The 18791-nt window shown below is 43.6% G+C and overlaps 1 protein-coding gene across 5 annotated transcripts in view; it reads right to left on the reverse strand.

The window, feature by feature from the left end:
- Positions 1 to 18791, reverse strand: part of LOC138971489 (homeodomain-interacting protein kinase 2-like) — a 64836-nt gene that overhangs the window by 42512 nt on the left and 3533 nt on the right. The window lies entirely within an intron of this gene.

An 18791-nucleotide genomic window follows, 5' to 3' on the forward strand; every position in this document is an offset into this window, starting at 1 on the left:
TATACAATCCAACTTTGAAGAGCTCCTGTGACCTTGACCTTGAAGCAAGGTAAACCAAACTGGTATCAAAAGATGGGGCTTACTTTGGCCTATATATCATATATAGGTGAGGTATTAAATCTCAAAAACTTCAGAGAAAATGCGAAAATGTGAAAAATGGTCGTTTTTAAGACAACAATTACGGCCCCTGTGACCTTGAACTTGAAGTGAGGTCAAGTTGCCGCACATGTTTTTTGAGATCTTGTAACCATACACCATCAGGCCACATCAGGTGTTGATAGACTTAATAGTGTCCAAGAAAATCCAACGTTAAAGTTTTCCGGACGGACGCCGGGACGGACGGACGGACGGACGGACGGACGACTCGGGTGAGTACATAGACTCACTTTTGCTTCGCATGTGAGTCAAAAAATACCTCACTTTTTCTCGGCCATGTCTGACCAGGATGTTATCTCACGGAAACTATGTACAAAGCTTTACAATCTAAAATTAATAAATAAATACACAATAAAGATAAACTTTCCTCTAACAAAGTATTTGACATTAAAATGAGGAACACACGCACTAAACTGTAATGAAGGGGAAAAATAAATGCACATGTGTTCAAGCCCTTTTTTTGCTTGATTTAAGTTTTCAAAAGAAGCCACAATCTTTAAACACAAAGATCGTTTGGTTCTTTACTCATTTAGAATATAAACCCGCCCACTAAAAGGAATGTTTACTACATGATTACATTTTTAACATGTCATCTCAACCCCATTTGTTACCTCTACATTTTTTTTTATTTCCACAGACATACATGATACACATACCTCAAAGTCAAAAAATTTTTTTTTTAATAAATCAGGCATTTCACCATTTGTGACAGGGAGGTGGCCCTTCCATAGTTACACTCTTTAGATAACATTAACACGGACGCTCTTTCTCTGTTTCCCCCCCCCCCCCCCTTCACACACACATACACACGGAAAGACAACCTTCCGAGTATGTCAAAGGCATTCAACAACCCCTCTCCTCTCGTATTCCTTCCACCATTAACCATCAAAGAGTAGACCAGATACAATCCTCCCCCATACATATACATGTATCAGCACACACCCCAACCAAGCATGGGGTCTATAGCCGAACGACGTGGAAAAGACGGCAATTTGCACGGCCACGCCATCTCAGCTGTCGAGGACAAAGACACAGGCGACTGAAGGACACACGGACGGACCCTTTGACGACCCTGTGAGCGTGTTTGGGTACAGTACGTGGTCTTTCGCACCTGCCTGGGTCCGCCGCTCGTCCAATAAACAGGTGCGTCAACGTCGACACGCTCTTGTATGTTTGTGTGTGTGTGTTGGGGGGGGGGGGGTATGTGCGTGTTAGTGGGTTGGGGGGTAAGCGAGATTGTCTTATGTGTGTGTGTGTGTGTGTGTGTGTGTGTGTGTGTGCGTCTGGACGACAGTTTAAACTGAAGAGATGCATACATCAATACTTTGTCACAATAAAAAGCTGTCATTACTGATGGCAATGTGTTACACTTCTTTCACTATCAACTCTGACTTCTACTTCAACCCTTGCAATGAATTATGTACAATACGTGTCAATGTCACATTGGACAGTAACACATTTTCAGTTAGAAAACCCATCACATCTAGTGAAAACCAATGCTGTTTAGGCAAGATACACCCACGAAGTCATCAATCCTAATCAAACATCGCTTATGCAAGGAACTATTCGAGTCGTGTTGATTACCACTAATGAGAGAAGCACTATTCCAAGAGTAATTAAGCCTAGCGTAGTAATCGCCACAGGCCATAAATTATCACGGTCTCACGGCTCCATACAGTGCATACTGAGCTTTCACCACCTAAAGTTGACAACTACTACACACACACACACAAAAACACGCACACATATACATACACGAGCGCGCTCTCTCTCTCTCTCTCTCTCTCTCTCTCTCTCTCTCTCTCTCTCTCTCTCTCTCTCTCTCTCTCTCTCTCTCACTCGCTCTCTCTCTCTGACAGATTGTACTGTAAGACCCAGAAATCTTTATCCTTGTAAAATAAAGTTCAGTCTCACTCTCTCTCTCTTCTCACACCACCATCATTTTCTGTCAACACCGCCTATGTCCTCATCTCCAAATATAGACAGCACTTGATCCACAGTAAGCCCTAACCCGTAATCAATAACAGCAAAACTAGGCAACCCCTCCCCCCCCCCCCCCTACTTACCTACACACTACAATGACAAAAGGCTCTATATAGATCTACAACAAGTCACATAGTGTTACCCCCCCCCCCCCCCCCCTTGGCATCAACCCGCATACAGACACCATTACCAAAAACAACTCTCGACAAGCAAGCACGTTGACAGACACGAACCACAAGAGAAAACTCTTTCCAATCTGTGCTGTTGTTGGCAACGAAGCCAGGTAGAGGAGAGCGCCGTTTCCTCTGCTTGGCCGAGAATTACATCATTTCTGGGTGTTCATGCTGTTTTGCCCCCTCATCAACTGACAGTTTCGAGTAAGAGGTGGTTACCTTATGTACGAGTTCGGAGTATGACGTTTACCCAGGCCGGTACTGTGGGAAACGTTGGGATGATTGGTATTTTTCGGATGAATTCACTGAATGCTGAAAGACTATTCCCCCGGCCCCCTTTCTCCAAAGTGCAAGCACACACACACATCGTAGACGGCATCATGAACAATGAGTGATGTCGCTGTCTGTCTGTCTGTCTGTCCATCTCTCTCTCTCTCTCTCTCTCTCTCTCTCTCTCTCTCTCTCTCTCCCCCCCCTCCCCCCCCCCCCCCCCCCACACACACACTTGCAACTTGCTTAACGGTGAAACAAAGAAACCAACATTTACAAGGGATATATAAATATAGCTTTGGGCGAATCTGTCCGAAGCCCTTTCTTTGTCTGAGCTATCGTAAGTTTCCCAGCCAGCAAGCCAGTTTTAGTGACCCAGCACAACCCCTGTCGCGTTCAAAGGCCAACAAAGGCTTACATTCACCGGTTACCTCCATGACCCAGGCAGGGGAGACGTGTGGCCGCGTGTCACATCACGTACATGTACTCACAAGCAAGGTAGAAATGGTCTCTAAGGTTTTCGTTCTGCTTACTTATACGCGTAGAAAGGCCTGCCATGTCATTTTAGCACTGACGTGTCAACGCACATCTTCACTAGCATGGACAACGATTCCTCCTGCAATCCCTTTGTTGCAAAGATATCTCTCTCTCTCTCTCTCTCTCTCTCTCTCTCTCTCTAGTCTCTCTCTCTCTCTCCCCCTCTCTCCCCCCCACTCTCTCTCTCTCTCTCTCTCTCTCTCCCTCCCCCCCTCTCTCTCTCTCTCTCTCTCCCTCCCTCTCTTCGAATAAAAATTGTTTTACTTCGGCCGAGTTATTATCATACAATACCTCCTCCTCATAAAATCAGACCCTGACGACCAACCCTTTAGGCGGGGCTTTATTCTACACCAAAAGGCTATTCTTTTCTTCTTTCATCACAGTGCATCAACTTGACAACGAAACTGCTGCGGGGCCTTCCCAAATGAGTGGGGTTTGTGTTGTTGTGGTTTTTAGTTTTACATAATTATGGAAGGTGCGGCGAACTCGCTGGCTATGCCCAAGGGATAGAGATGGGAGAGGAGCGGAGGGAGGGGGGGGGTGTCTTGTGAGTGTGTATCTGTCTGTGTTGTTTGTACATCGCCGTGAATTCTTAATTACGAGAAAGGGTGATAAGTCTTTATTATTATCATTATCATTATTGAAGGCAAAAAAGCACCTTTGACCAGATGCAGAGGGTTCGTAGTCTACTGAATGCTTTTGCACCACAGAAGAAAACATTCACGACATAACGAACAGTATACATGTGGAAGCGAGCCCTGTGCCAGTGTTAAAACGCGTTGTTTGTCATTACGCGTATGCTGCCTGTACTGAATCTTGGTCCCAGTTCCGGTTACGAGCCACACAGTTTCTGATTAGTACTATCAGGACAACGGTGTCTAACGATTGGCTGCAAATCCCTTCCGCCGGGACAACAGTTATGTCCTGGTGCTATTGCAAATTTGTTCCCTTTTTCCTGCTTATGTGTATGGTTGCTAAAATGCGACAGAATCTTCGACCAGGAAAACGAATATGCCCTGGAGCTACCGCACGGTATGTGGTTATCGAAAAATTGCACGCGATTGACGCTTAGTATAACAAAGGGAAGCGGCAGTAAATGAAGAGAGCGTATTATTTATTATACAGAACCTTTTCCCTCACTTCCGAAAACCGCACCAAGGAGAGACCCTAACATTCACTGATTCAGCTGAAATCAGCGCATTAGCACACATCGCCAATTAGCACCAGCCAAACAACACCACAACCAATCCCGCTAAAAATCCCACACCAACAGTGGACATGTTCTAATCATGTCATATTATTCCATAGTTCCCCAGAGTGTTCGAACATTCAGCCAGCTTTATTCTTTCAAACAATGCGTTCTCTGGTCAGCTTCACAACACTGTACACAACAACATCGACCAAATAGCACGTACAACCATCGGAACTACAGTATTATTGTTATCCACCTTCGGGCAAAATGAAAAGTGTAAACCTTGAACACAAACAACCCTTTCACTCTGTATCTGGCCCCAACTAGCACAGGGGTGGGGGTGGGGGGGTTGAAAGAGAACGAGATGGGTGCGGGCGTGTTGGGCAGAAAAAAACCCTACTGTCAAGTTGGCACTCCAGATTAGGCGGGTGGATAGGCATCGCAAGGTGGCTAAAGGCGGGTGTTTTCGTCGGCTGCCAGCAATCATCCCCGCAAACAGCAATCCCAGCGTTACCTGTTGAGCACAGACCCCCGCCGGCTTCTCTCATGTTTAAAGTGACACACGCCGTTGAAAACCGTTTAACTTATTTTTGCCACCCATTTAATTTGACTCCAGCGTGTACATGTACAATGTTATACTGTCTGAAAGTAAAGCAAATGAACGGCGTGAAAACACGATTCTGATACCCTCTTGGTTTTAACTGTTTTGTTTTCGTTTCAGAAGAGACTGTTTTATGAAAGAGACTGAACATTTCCACTGAGTGTAGTTAACCAACACATGCCTATGGTTTAATACACTGTATTTAATGTCTTCACACTAACATCCGTGGGGCGAAAAAACGCACAGAGCTCTTCTCCCCAGTCCCTGTCAAGATTTCTCTTTTTTTTGTTGTTTAAAGGGTGGGAGGGGGGGGTCCCAAGGACCACTCCTTTGTGTCTGCCTCTTCCTGTACACCCACTAGGCACACTGTCTGGGGTCGGAAGCCTCGCCAATAACACTGCAGTTTCTCTTCTTCTTGACTCCCCTTCAACCATCATCATGGACACACACAACAGACCAAAAACTGGTTCAAAAAATCTCTACTGCGATTAAAAACCAAGTCTCACTTCTTCTGAACATGTTTCCAGGTTTAAAAACAAAACAAAACAACAACAACAGATAGACTGATAATATTCCAAAATTCAGAATAAAAAAAGAATTATAGGTTTCTGGAACGTTTAATGTATGACAAAGCAAAACATTGTATACAGTCACTGTACTTCCACAGAGTGTTCTTTTAAGAAGACAGACAGACAAAAACTTATGATACAAATGATATACTGATCTAAAAACTTGCCAAGAAACTCGCTGGCAATTCAGGGAAAGTACTGATTTAATGTGCACTTGCACAACTGTAATGGTCTGTTATCCAGTCTTTGCTGATACAAGTGATAGTCGTATCACTATCACAGGCCTGATCCTGTCTACCTTAGACCTTCCCAATTAGTCATGTAATGAAATTAAACCTGCCAACAGCCGAAGACTTGGGAGAAAGTTTCGCTACAAATACAATCACAGATTGAAAGAAAAGTAACCCAGTCTCTTAGCACTTGCAGACTGCTCTTGCGCGTACAGTATTTTAATTTATTTGATCAACGTCAAATTTGGAGTGGACACATTTAAGCTTTTTTTCTTACAACATTGCTTTTCTCTTGTGTTACTTACTGTCTCTTGTCCCTTTGCTCTTGGAACGATAACACAAATGGGATGCAAAGATCTCTCTCACTCTCTCTCACTCTCTCAGAATATTCAGACACTCTCATAAATTTTCACTCACTCCTTGCTTTATCACTATCTCATTCTCGGTGTCAGTTTACATACATAAAAATATAGATCATCTGAAGCTCAACATCCCCCACACCAAACTCAAAACAGCAGGCCAACGCTCATTTTCTTTCCAAGCACCTAGCCAATGGAACACACTACCTCTCCCCCTCCATCAACAACAGTCCCTCGAATCATTCACATCTGCACTCAAGACATTCCTTTTTTCCAAATAATCCATGCATTCTACACTGCCCACCCCCATCCCACCCTGAATAACTGTACATATTTTATGGTTGATGGTGTGTGTGTGTTAGTGACTTTAAGTCTCCGTGTGTGTGAATGAGTGTATGTGCGCCTTGAGTCGCCTGTTGGTGAGATATGTGCGCGTTACAAATATTCGTATTATTATTATTATATTATGCATACATGATACAGAATAACATGTTCATTTGTCACCGGCTGTCAAGGCCAGATGGAAAGACTAGACAAAACACTAAAACCCATACAGCCCTGAGCTTTACGATAAGATGGAAGTCAACCAGTAGGATTTCCTGACTCTTCAAATAAGGTAAGTAGGGAAGTAAACCATTTGTTGAATTTCAGCAATACAATCCAAGCTAGGAACACAATACTTAACGCAGTTTCAGTTTCATGACCTGAAAGAGCCAACAACATGCAAGCTGTTGAACCCCTAGTACAAGTAGTATTCATTCAAACTACATTGTAACATTAATAGTAACAACAACTATTAAACAAATTTTGCACAAATGCTGATCTTGCATTACACAACAGACCGCAATAACAATGCAAGCAGAAAGAGCTCACTAGATCTACTTCCATGTATTTTCATTTTCAGTTTGAGCTGTTCACCAAATCTGCTGAAACACTAGTAACTCCCAAGCAGCTAGAGAACCATAGATGATATAAAGTGAAAAACTATAGGCAGACTGAATAGGAAGTACATGTATGTAATGTGAAGGCTGGAGAAGGGACACAGTCATGGTCAAACTCAAGTAAGATTTTTCTTGAAAAGAAATGGACCACAAAAAAGTAAGAGTGTCTCCACTGCAAACTTATACTATGCACAGCCCCTTGCTTCAAACTACACTCTACTACAAAATGGCTTTGCAGTTATGAAATTGAAAGATCCCCAGGTAAAAATAAATTGGGTTCAGTAAAATGAGACAATTCACACTGGTGATAGAAATCTGCAGAGAGTGACAAGCTTGGCAGTAAGCCAAGCAATGGAAAGATTAAATATTGATGATAATGTGTGCTGCTTCAGGCTTCATATGGACAGAGAGGACACCTCAAATAGCTCCCTGGTTTACACAGGATCATCAAAGCCTCAATGTTTCTGTTCCAAATCTCAGGTTAATTGCAACATTAGCTGAACTTAAAGTATTTAGCACCTGTGCTTGACGGGAAAGTTTGCGACAGAACTTCGCTGTTCAAAACACACTGAAAAAACAAAGAAACAGTCAGTGTTCAATTTCAAATGAGGACATGCTATCTTATTCTATCACAACTCAAGTTAATGCATACCAAATATCATAAAATGTAAGATTGTAACATTACTTTCAGTGTTAATGTTTGCATGATACAATGGTCAATGTATGTACCAGGAATCACAATACATTAAATAACTGAACTCAGACACATTCTATTCTTAACTCAGTGTCATGGAAATAAAACAGCAACTATCTAAAACGCTTTCTCAGTTTCTGTATAATAAAAAAATATTAGCACAGCAAAGCCGCAAAATGTATTTATAAGTAAAAGAGCTATTATTAGAAGTGTGTGTGTGTTTGTGCATGTGTGTGCGCGTCTGTCTGTGTGCGTGCATCTGTCTGTGTGCGTTTGTCAGTGCGTGTATGCTGAGGAAAGAAAAAAGAAATGGGATGAGAATGAGTCCCATCCAGTTGTAACCAAGTAAGCCCCATCTCTCCCTGCAAAGCTCCAGTTCATCCTTGCGGAGGCCTCTACAATTCCCAGGCGGTCCCCCGCCTTAATCAATAACTCCCTCCTTGGGACCCTGGAGGCACTCCAGTCCTGTTTATTTCCCTCCACAATCTCCAACCCCCCCCCCCCCCCCCCCCCCCCCCAAACCTCCTGAACCATGAAGATGCTGCGGACGAAAAATAATTACATCCTACTTCATAATTTCTGTAACTGATGGACAGCATAATTGGGTGGCAGCCCCTTCTGACTTGTTTTGCATGGATCTCAGTGGAGAGTCTCGCTTCTGTATCACTGCTAGCTTCTGTATCACTGCTTCTGCATACATTCTGCTTGTGAGGGGTGCGTGAGTTTTTATAAACAGAAAAATGTCTAGACCTTCAACATCTGATTAACTGCATGTGCATGACACAGGGTCCCCACTGGTTTTTAGAAACAAAATTCCATGACTTTTCCATGACTTTCCATGAGCCTCAATAACATTTTCCATGACTAGATCCACAGGTCGCTATTTCCGAACAAGCAAACCTTTTACGTCTTGTCACTGCCAGTTTTGACACTGGCTTGCTTTGCACTGAATTTGAGTCAGTTTCTACGCAGTGTCTCTTCGACAAGCAAGTCAAGCATTTGCTACGCAGTCAGATTATCGGTAATGTTTGCTGGTCCTGTCATTTCACTAAACTGGACCAGCCACTGTTTGTATCCATCTGCACTTTCGTAAATTCCCTTTCGTAACCGTCACTGACTGTGACTTGACGAACTGTCATTTTTTTCACCGCGATACACAGTTCATTGCGAAGATCTTCCTTGGTAATTCGTTCCAATTCCGCATACTTTTTGTTGTCAAGAAACAACTCGAAAGAAAGTTTCAAACTCATCATCCTCCATCTTGCTTGTCGAAGCGCAAAAGTACTTTATCGATGCAAAAACAAAAGCAGAAAACTTCGACGAAACCGACTCAAATGCAGCGCAGACGACACGACGAGATAACGGAAGGAAGTGAGCCTCGCTTTGGCTCAAGTGCCGTTAAAAATACCGTTATTCTCGTATGCAAATACGAACGAGAAGTTGGTCATACGAACAAGCCTTGTGCTGGCGACGCAAATCGCATCTTGAACACACGGCCAGTACCGTAAACTGGCCTTGACACGGAACGATCCAAGGGGGGCAATCTCAGTCATCTGAAAGAGGGAAATCCAAACGCAATCCGCCTTGTTCGATTTTATGGGCTTGGACGATAGAGAAAAATAAGAAAAGCAAAAGCTGGAGTCCAGTCTGGACGAAACTGCTATCAAGAAGGCAGAATTGATTTTTTTCTGTGTTTTTTTTAGCCGTAAGCGCCATGTTTATCGGAGCAGGAAACTCTTCCAGAGTGAGGCCCCTTTGTTGGTTTCACTGCGGCCGCATTGTGAACAGCAGTTATGAGAAATTCGAAATGAGAAATGGCGCTTACGGCTAAAAAAAAAAAACTCAAAAAAAATCAATTCTGCGTTCTTGATAGCAGTTTCGTCCAGACTGGACTCCAGCTTTTGCTTTTCTTATTTTTCTCTATCGTCCAAGCCCATAAAATCGAACAAGGCGGATTGCGTTTGGATTTCCCTCTTTCAGATGACTCCTTGGATCGTTCCGTGTCAAGGCCAGTTTACGGTACTGGCCGTGTGTTCAAGATGCGCAAATCGCTGCTGGCTGGCAAAGGGGGGGGGGGGGGGGGGGGGGGGGGAGAATGGCTGGGCGACGAAAATAGCCGCTGGCGTGCTAAAGGTTAATTTTTTTTTCTTTCTTATTTTTGTTAAATTCCATGACTTTCCATGACTTGAATTGAAATTCCATGACTTTCCAGGCCTGGAAAATTAAAAATCAAATTCCATGACTTTCCAGGTTTTCCATGACCTGTAGTCTGTACGAACCCTGATGACATTATCACAAATCACCACACAGTTAAAGTCTTCAATTTCAAAGCAAAGGATTCTGCAAAACAAAAATGGACCAGAAAAAAGGGACAAAAACAGAACTTATAAAATATCCACTGCATGAATCAAATCAATTGGGAGCTGAATAATTCCCTGCATTATTGCAAGTGGGCAACACATCGATCACCAGTTCCCATCAATAGATTGGAGTGTGAAAATAAATCATCCTGGCCACTGTGAGTGTGAGTGGGGACGCAGGCAGAATATTCATTTGCGGTGTTCAGCCCATCCTGTCACTGTCATCATTACATTTACAGCCTAGCCCATCCTCAGAGGAACTGCTATTGCTAGCAGTAGACCCTTTACTAACTACTAGTACTAGTGTAGAAATGCTAGGTCGGTGCTCTGCTGACTATAGAAGTAAGAACCCTTTGACGATGTTTTCTAAGGACAATATCATATATCTCTCTCTCCACTCTCTCTCGTTGTATTTCACAACTGCAACACTCCCACTCCCATGTTATTCTGTCATAACGTCCATGCTAGGAGTTGTGCATAACTCTGCAAAGGGCAGGCTGTCTCCAGCAACTTGCCTGGTAAACACCCCACTGCTACAAATTGTACAATGCTACTCCTTTATAAAAACGAAACACAAAAGGCTTAGAAAGCCTGCACACTTCCACGCCTGCACACTGACGTAAAACACTGTTTACTTGTTTCAGAGCGTCCCTTATTCATTCTTTTCTCTATCGTTTATATGTTCCTCACTGCTGTAGCTGACGTTGCTGCTATTGTTGTTGTTTTGATGTCATGATCAATGTTATTTGTGTGTTAGTGTCAGTTGTTACTATGTTCCCCGACACGTTCAGACGTTTGTCCCTGACCTTGACGGCTCAGACAACGTAAACAAAACGCTCTAGCAGCAGGACTCTCGAATTTCTGGAAGTCCAGGTGAAACTGAAAGGAAAGACAGAGGAAATCTCCCCCTCCCCTGTAAAGTAGAAAAACACCCCGACTTCGCTTCACCCTTCCCCGCTGGCTCTTGGGCAAACCATCTGGCCAACAGTTCCACGAAAGAGCTTTTCTACCTTTTGTTCGAGGAAAAACCCGTATGACCCCGCTTTGCCCCGATGCTGACAAGTTGACCTTTTCACAGAGTACAGGAAGGGGGCCTAATGTTCGTTGTTACAAAGGGAAAAACCGGTCCGGGGAAACGTCTTTCTTTGTGTCTGGCTAGTGGCGGGAAAAGTGGTTCTGCTGTGCTCCCCCTCCCCCAAACGCGTGCATTCCGCCATCAACCCCCAGGGGCCGGTAATATGAACAGCGTATTTTGGACGGTCGAGCAACCACAGTCGACTGACTGTCAAGTCAGTTGACTGCAGTCTGCTGACCGGCCGTGTTTTGACGGGTAATATGTGCAGCGCGGTAGCACTGACAGTCGGCTGACTAGACAGTCAGCCGCTCAGTGGTATTTTTAGAACATTACAACTTCCGATGTAAACATCGGTCCTGTTTTGGCGGTACCGGTATCTAAATTTCGGCGCCGACCCTAAACTTTTTTTTCCAAACTCAAATTTTTTATTTTTTTTTTGGGTGGTAAAGGACAGGGTGAGAAAATTTGATCATTAAAAATCTGAAAAATGTAAAAAAAATATTGTTTTTAGAAAACGATCCAAATTTACGTTCATCTTATTCTCCATCATTTGCTGATTCCAAAAACATATAAATATGTTATATTTGAATTAAAAACAAGCTCTGAAAATTAAATATAAAAAAATTATTATCAAAATTAAATTATCGGAATCAATTTAAAAACATTTTCATCTTATTCCTTGTCGGTTCCTGATTCTAAAAACATATAGATATGATATGTTTGGATTAAAAACACGCTCAGAAAGTTAAAACAAGTAGAGACACTGCGGTCGATCGACCGAAAAAGGTGCCTGTAAGCCCAACCGCAGTCGGGCGACTTTTCAGTTGGACCGGCAGTTGTTCGCGCTCATATTACTGACTTTTGCGGTTCAACGTCGACCCACCGTCAGTTTCACGGTCAGCCGACCGATGACTAGCTACATATTACCGGACCCAGGCGTCTGCGTTTTGATTCCATCCAATTCACTGGGCCCTATTTTCCACCTGATCTTCAACCCCCTTTTCCCCTCTTTCCATTGTCCACCTGTCGCGTGAGTTGGGCCGGGTGGAGGGGGGCCCCTTTGTCCGTTGCTCTAGTCTAAGCTCAGACACACCTGTATTCAAATCCGTCTCTAATGACAAAATGCTTGACCCGGGTAATGCGAGAGGGTGAAGGGGGGAGGCAACTGGCTACTCTATACTTTCTACCGCTTTTCAAACAGTTGCCACGTTACCGCTAAATGACACCTGCAGACGATCCCTATCATCTCAGTATCGGAGGCTTTTGAACGGAAGCGAGAACGACACCTGCTACACACACACGTGCGTCCGATAACAAACTCAAGCCGAAGTTACCAAGCCAGTTGATTGATTGAGCAAGCTCTTAGTCTTATTTCAGTCACAGGCTGTCACTGTCGTTTCACTTCACAGACACGACCGGCCTGTAAAAAAAACCCACACATTATATATCCTTCAGTATAAGTATGCAACATTTTCATCCCCTTCGTTTCACGTGAGAGGTTTTATGAGCTCTCTCTCCCTCTTGCCTGTCAAGATCAAGTGCTTGGTGAGAAAATCCATGTGTGGGTACACACTCTGGGTATACTATGAGTATGAAGTGGGATTACACAGCAAATGTCCGTCCCACGCTCTCTCTCTCGGTTCTTTTGTTATACTGCGACACACCTTATTAGTAAATCATGAATAACGATGTGGCCATCCCTGTTCCACAATAGTGATTCGTGTGTGTGAAATTATATAAATCATTAAAGACTGTTACGGACTGTTACGGACCAAAAACACTGAAAAAGTCAAGTCGATTTAAGTCAAAAGTGCAGAATCAACATCAACCAAAGACTGGGCTTTTGTGGTCTAATCTTACTCTTTTAGTCTTTGGCTAAGCAATCTTCTGGAAATCTTTCAAAATATCGCAGCTAGTTTAGTAAGTATCAAGGTTTCATTTCGGCTTTAGGCCCATAGGGCATTTAAGCAAACAAACAAAAAACAATAAGTCACACGCACAATGAGAGTGCACGCAGGCACAGCAAACAATATATTTAATTAAAATTATCACTATCACCCACTGACCCCCATTACCACCCCAAGCACAGTTTTCCAAAAAATGCCTGAAAGTGGCCTCAGGTCTCCTGTTTACTACCAGTTTTAATCAGCTGAGCTGACATGTGACATCCCCCTGAGAGTGAGAAATACCCACGAAGGCCGCGTGGATGCGTTCAAATTTACCCCCCAGATAGACTGTGGGTGACTGTGAGCGTTCACCATTCAGTGTGTTCACAGAGAACTGAAACAGTGGCTGCTGGCCAGACAGCCAATCTCTATCCTCTTCCCATGACCAAGCACAACCACAGTTGGAGGCAAACATGTTTTGCTGAAGCACTGCCAATTAGCAGCAGCCGACAACCCGGCGCCCTCCATATCCAGCTACTCAGGCGCTCATTCTGCAGTTTTATCTTTACGAAGAAAAAGGAGAGCTATTTTGGAGGCAGGGCCCTGAGACCTGGCTGCTTTATCGACAAGCTAGCCCTCATGTTGAGCCACTCGTGATGCTGCGATAGCTTATTCTTCACTGACCTACGTCACCGCCAATCTCCTGCTGGCTCTTGCCTGATAAGTTCTGGCTGGTATTGTTTTCAAACACTGCCCTAGGAAAGAAACACTCCTTCAGTCCTTGTGTCCAAGATTAGAACCAGGAAAATGGGATTCACTGACAACGCAGACTATAAAAGCAGTCTCAAGAGAAAATAATAAATGTTATCTCCAAGAACAAGTCTTTGGGCATCATCAATTCTTATGTTGTGTTTGTATTTTCTTTTTCCAATCACGATTTTTTTTCCACTTCAGACCAAATCCAGTTCATGCAATTCCAATTTACAGTTCTGGTCAAATCTAATGTTTGAACCTCACAGTTCCAGTTTAGTTACCTCACTTCCTAATCCTCTTACTACCCTACCCCCACCCCACAGATTAAATTCTACCCAAAGCCTCTCTCCTTGTAACAAAGGAGGGACAAACCTGAAAGATAGGTTGGCAGAAAGTTTTATGTGTTCTGGTCCCCTACCAGGGTAAAAATCTCAATCTCGCTACTCCAAGCAGGTCAAGAGGAGAAGGGGGGCTGACAACCCCAAGCTCTAATACAAACAGGGTGAGACCTGACCCAACAAAGAGGGACAGCCACTTCACAATAATCTAGAAAACTGGGAATCCCAACACTCAAAGCAAATTTACCTCTCAATACAGGTATTCCTTTTATATTGGAGCTAATTTAAAGTGTTTAAGTTATGTAACCGAGTTAAAAACTAGTTGTGTAGGTTTAATCCACTTGAAGTTCAACACACAAGGGCAGCCAAATGATTTCAAATCCAATGCAGCCGCAAAATAGTTATTTCTTTAGAAATTTGAAAGATATAACTATAAGTTTGACAGGTGAACATTTCTGTAAAATGTGCAGGAAGATCAGGTGGCCAAGGAGTACAATTTCATTTTCAACTAAGTACAAAGCTGTGAGCCTGAGGAACTACACTACTCATAAAAAGTTAAGGATCACTATGAGAAAACAGGTGCTCAATAAAATCAGTTCGCTACTGTTATTTCTTTCTCAGTCAAACCAAATTGTTATGAATTCTTGTTCAGCTGTAAGTGGGCGATGTTGTATTAGTGGGAACATTGCATGAGATTCTCTACTACTGAGCTTGGTAGCAAAAGAAAAAGCGGAAACTTGCGAAAAAGGACCTTGTTTTGGATCGTTCAGCCCGAACACATTGCACAAGCCACATGGAAAAACCATTATGCACGTGCAAGCACTGCTGTTTATGTGTGAGATGCTGTCACTTGCTTGGCTTTTTGAGAAGCCATACCACCAGTATTAGGCATTATCTGACAATGCCTCCACGACGAAAATTGAACGAGTTTGAGAAGGGACGAGCTGTTGCATGGTTCCAAGATGGTGTCACCAAGCGAGAAGTGGCCAGGCGACTTCACGTGTCCATCTCGGTCATTGTCAGACTGATTCAACGTTTCACAGCCACTGGGAGGGTCCAGGAAAGATGCAGACCTGGGCGACCAAAGAAGACAACTCCACGTGAAGATCGTCTCATTGAACGACTAGCCTTGCAAACAAGAACAGCCTCTTCCAGCATTATTCGAAGGCAGCTGAGGGTGGCTACTAACACCAACATCAGCCAGCAGACCATACGGAATCGCCTTCATGGGTTTAACCTCCGTTCTCGTCGCCCAGCTGTACGGCCACGCTTAACTCCAGCCCATAGGGCAGCACTACAGACGTCACGTGAGGTGGACACGTCAGCAATGGTCCTAGGTCCTGTTCAGTGATGAATCACACTTCACCCTGAACCACAACGACGACCGACTGAGGGTCTGGGGGCGCCAAGGGGAACGCTACATTGACGCCACTGTCCAAGAAAAGGTAGCCTTTGGTGGAGGTTCTGTAATGGTCTGGGGGGCCTTCAGCCTTCACCACAGAACACCCTTGTTTCATGTACAGGGTAACCTGACTGGCCTCCGATACCGGGATGAGATCCTTCGACCGCTGGCTGTGCCTACACTGCAGCAGATGGGACCGCAGGCTGTCTACCAGGATGACAACGCTCGCCCCCACAGGGCAAGGGTGGTCAACGACTTCCTGCAGCAGTCTGGAGTCAACAGAATGGAGTGGCCAGCATGCAGTCCCGGTCTCAACCCGATTGAGAACCTCTGGGATGAGTTGGATCGCAAAGTGAGGAGCAACCACCCCCCTCTCAGGGATGTCCAGCACCTCTACCAGCTGCTGCAGGCAGAGTGGCAGGCGCTTCCACAGAGGATCTTCACCACCCTGGTCAACTCTATGAGGACTCGCTGCGTCGAGTGCCAGAACAGCCAGGGCGGTTACACGCATTACTGAATTTTTGGGAGCATCTGAATGCCATGTCTTGTGATTTCAACGACTTTGTGAAATTACATTTTGATACGTACACACTTTGATAAAATGTACAGACCAAACGATTGCTCGAAATTAAAGGAAATGTTGTATCGTTATCACTAAAGCATTGAATTAAACGTGTGCCAAATACCAACGCATTGGCTTTCTTATTTGGAAAGTTATGAATTTGTGTGCAAGTGATCCTTAACTTTTTGTGAGTAGCTTATAATTATTCATGGTGCAGTTATTTTTGTACAGACCTGTCAAATGATAACAGCACAGCGTACATCTGTCACTGACAGCCGTAAGCAATCGATAACAAAATCTTGACAAGCAGTGAAGCACCCCTATTTTCAACACACCAGAATTGCAATTTCAAAGCCTTAGTATGGAGTAAGTTGATTGACAGTACAAAAACATTCTTTTTATCAACACACCAGAATTGCAATTTCAAAATCAAAGCCTGACAATGATTCACAATGGAGTAAGTTGATTGACACTATGACAGTGCAAAAACATAACAAAAACAATGCTTCTAGTTCTACACTTGCACAGCCTTCCACCGAAAAACAGACATAGCCTCAGGCGGGGGACAACAAAAACAGCATAACAACGCTCGAGGACAAGTTGGAATGACATCTCATTAGCAGCAACCAGCCGCTCTGGGTTTTCATCTATTTCTTCCAAGGCTCAGAGCGACAAACTAATAATGGCAACACTCAGACATCTTGCAACTGTCACACAGTGTAACTGTAAGCAGCACATTTTCTGCTCTTAGTCTTAGTTGCACCAAACAATACAAATAGAACATCAGTAACTACGATGGTCTAGAAGGCATAGACACGGAAGCGAATTTCAAAACAAAAGGCTGCAACTGCAAGTGCAAATCCATTAGACCAAAGAGATATATTTCAAAAGTCACTGAAGACAAGTTGGGAATAAACTGACAATAAACTGATACCCACATTAACTATTTTGAGACATAACCAACAAGGCAAAACTGATTACTGTTCAACTCATGCCGCTGCCAGCCCTGTTAACCCACATCCATGTTTACAAAAACAAAACGAAAGCCTGGGAAAACACCACTTGGACTCTTCTACATAAACTACAGGGATGTCGTTAGGCGTGGGACATAGACCGATTTAGAGGCTCAAATGTCCGATTCACATAGCCGCATGGCGGTAAGATGTCCTATCGTTTTGAACTAAGCGCTGGCATTGTCCGATAAGAACTCAATTCCTTCGGACAGCGCGATATTCGTTAATGTTCCTTTCAAGATACACATTTTCAAAAAGCGACCAAGCACTCTCGCGTACAGGTGCACTGAGGTTGTGCAGTGCGGATCTTGCGTTTGGGTGACACCCGTCTGCAGCACATTAAAGTTATGAGTATGGGAGACAACTCCAACTGACTAAGTCTTGCGTCTGCTTTTGCTTTCGGTTCGAGACATTTTGACGAAACGCACTGAGTTATGCCACCAATAAATAAATCTAAAGCCAGCCAAAGTTCAACAAAAGCTGAACACGTTTGGCTATTCAACGGCATCCTGTGCTACATTAGGGTCAAAAACAGGGGGGAACACGGCGAGTGTCATTCTTAACAAGAAGAGCAAACGCTCGATCGAGTCACTTTCGCAGTTCTGAATATTATATGAGGCATCAGATGGACAGGAAGAAATTGCTATTCACAACACAATGAGTCACGTTCACATAAAATTTGAGCCCGGTCACTTTTATAGTTTCCGAGAAAAGCCCAACGTTAAGTTGTGTGTTGCCGAACAGAAAAGGCTAGTTATCTCCCTTGTTTTTCTGATAACGTTCGTAAAAGGCTACAGATGTAAATACTTTGATGTAAAGAATAATCCTACAAAGTTTCAATCACATCCGATGAACTTTGTCAAAGATATAAAATGTCTAATTTTTCCTTTGACGCTGACCTGTGACCTTGAAAAAGGTCAAAGGTCAACGAAACCATCGTTAAAGTGTAGAGGTCATTGGAGGTCACGACTAAACAAAATATGAGCCCGATCGCTTTGATAGTTTCCGAGAAAAGTCCAACGTTAAGGTGGTGTCTACGGACAAAAAGCCCAACGTTAAGTTGTGTGTTGCCGAACAGAAAAGGCTAGTTATCTCCCTTGTTTTTCTGATAACGTTCGTAAAAGGCTACAGATGTAAATACTTTGATGTAAAGAATAATCCTACAAAGTTTCAATCACATCCGATGAACTTTGTCAAAGATATAAAATGTCTAATTTTTCCTTTGACGCTGACCTGTGACCTTGAAAAAGGTCAAAGGTCAACGAAACCATCGTTAAAGTGTAGAGGTCATTGGAGGTCACGACTAAACAAAATATGAGCCCGATCGCTTTGATAGTTTCCGAGAAAAGTCCAACGTTAAGGTGGTGTCTACGGACGGCCGGCCGGACAGACTAACACTGACCGATTACATAGAGTCACTTTTTCTCAAGTGACTCAAAAATGAAAAAATTCTGACGTCCTATTGAAATTTCTGAAAGCGGTCAAATGTCCTATTGATGCTGAAGAGCTAGGACATTTGTCCTATAGGTATGAATTTGTAGCAACATCCCTGAAACTAAATTATTAATGCTTCACTCCACCTTTGCTACATCCACAAGACCAACTGTGCTATAGCAGAAACGTGTTCGCGAAACTACATCCAAAGTTCATTAGCTGTATCTCGCTGAATTTCATAGACAACCCCAGATGGCAACAGC

This window comes from Littorina saxatilis, linkage group LG7 (genome assembly GCF_037325665.1).
Source record: "Littorina saxatilis isolate snail1 linkage group LG7, US_GU_Lsax_2.0, whole genome shotgun sequence".
NCBI classification, from domain to species: domain Eukaryota; kingdom Metazoa; phylum Mollusca; class Gastropoda; order Littorinimorpha; family Littorinidae; genus Littorina; species Littorina saxatilis.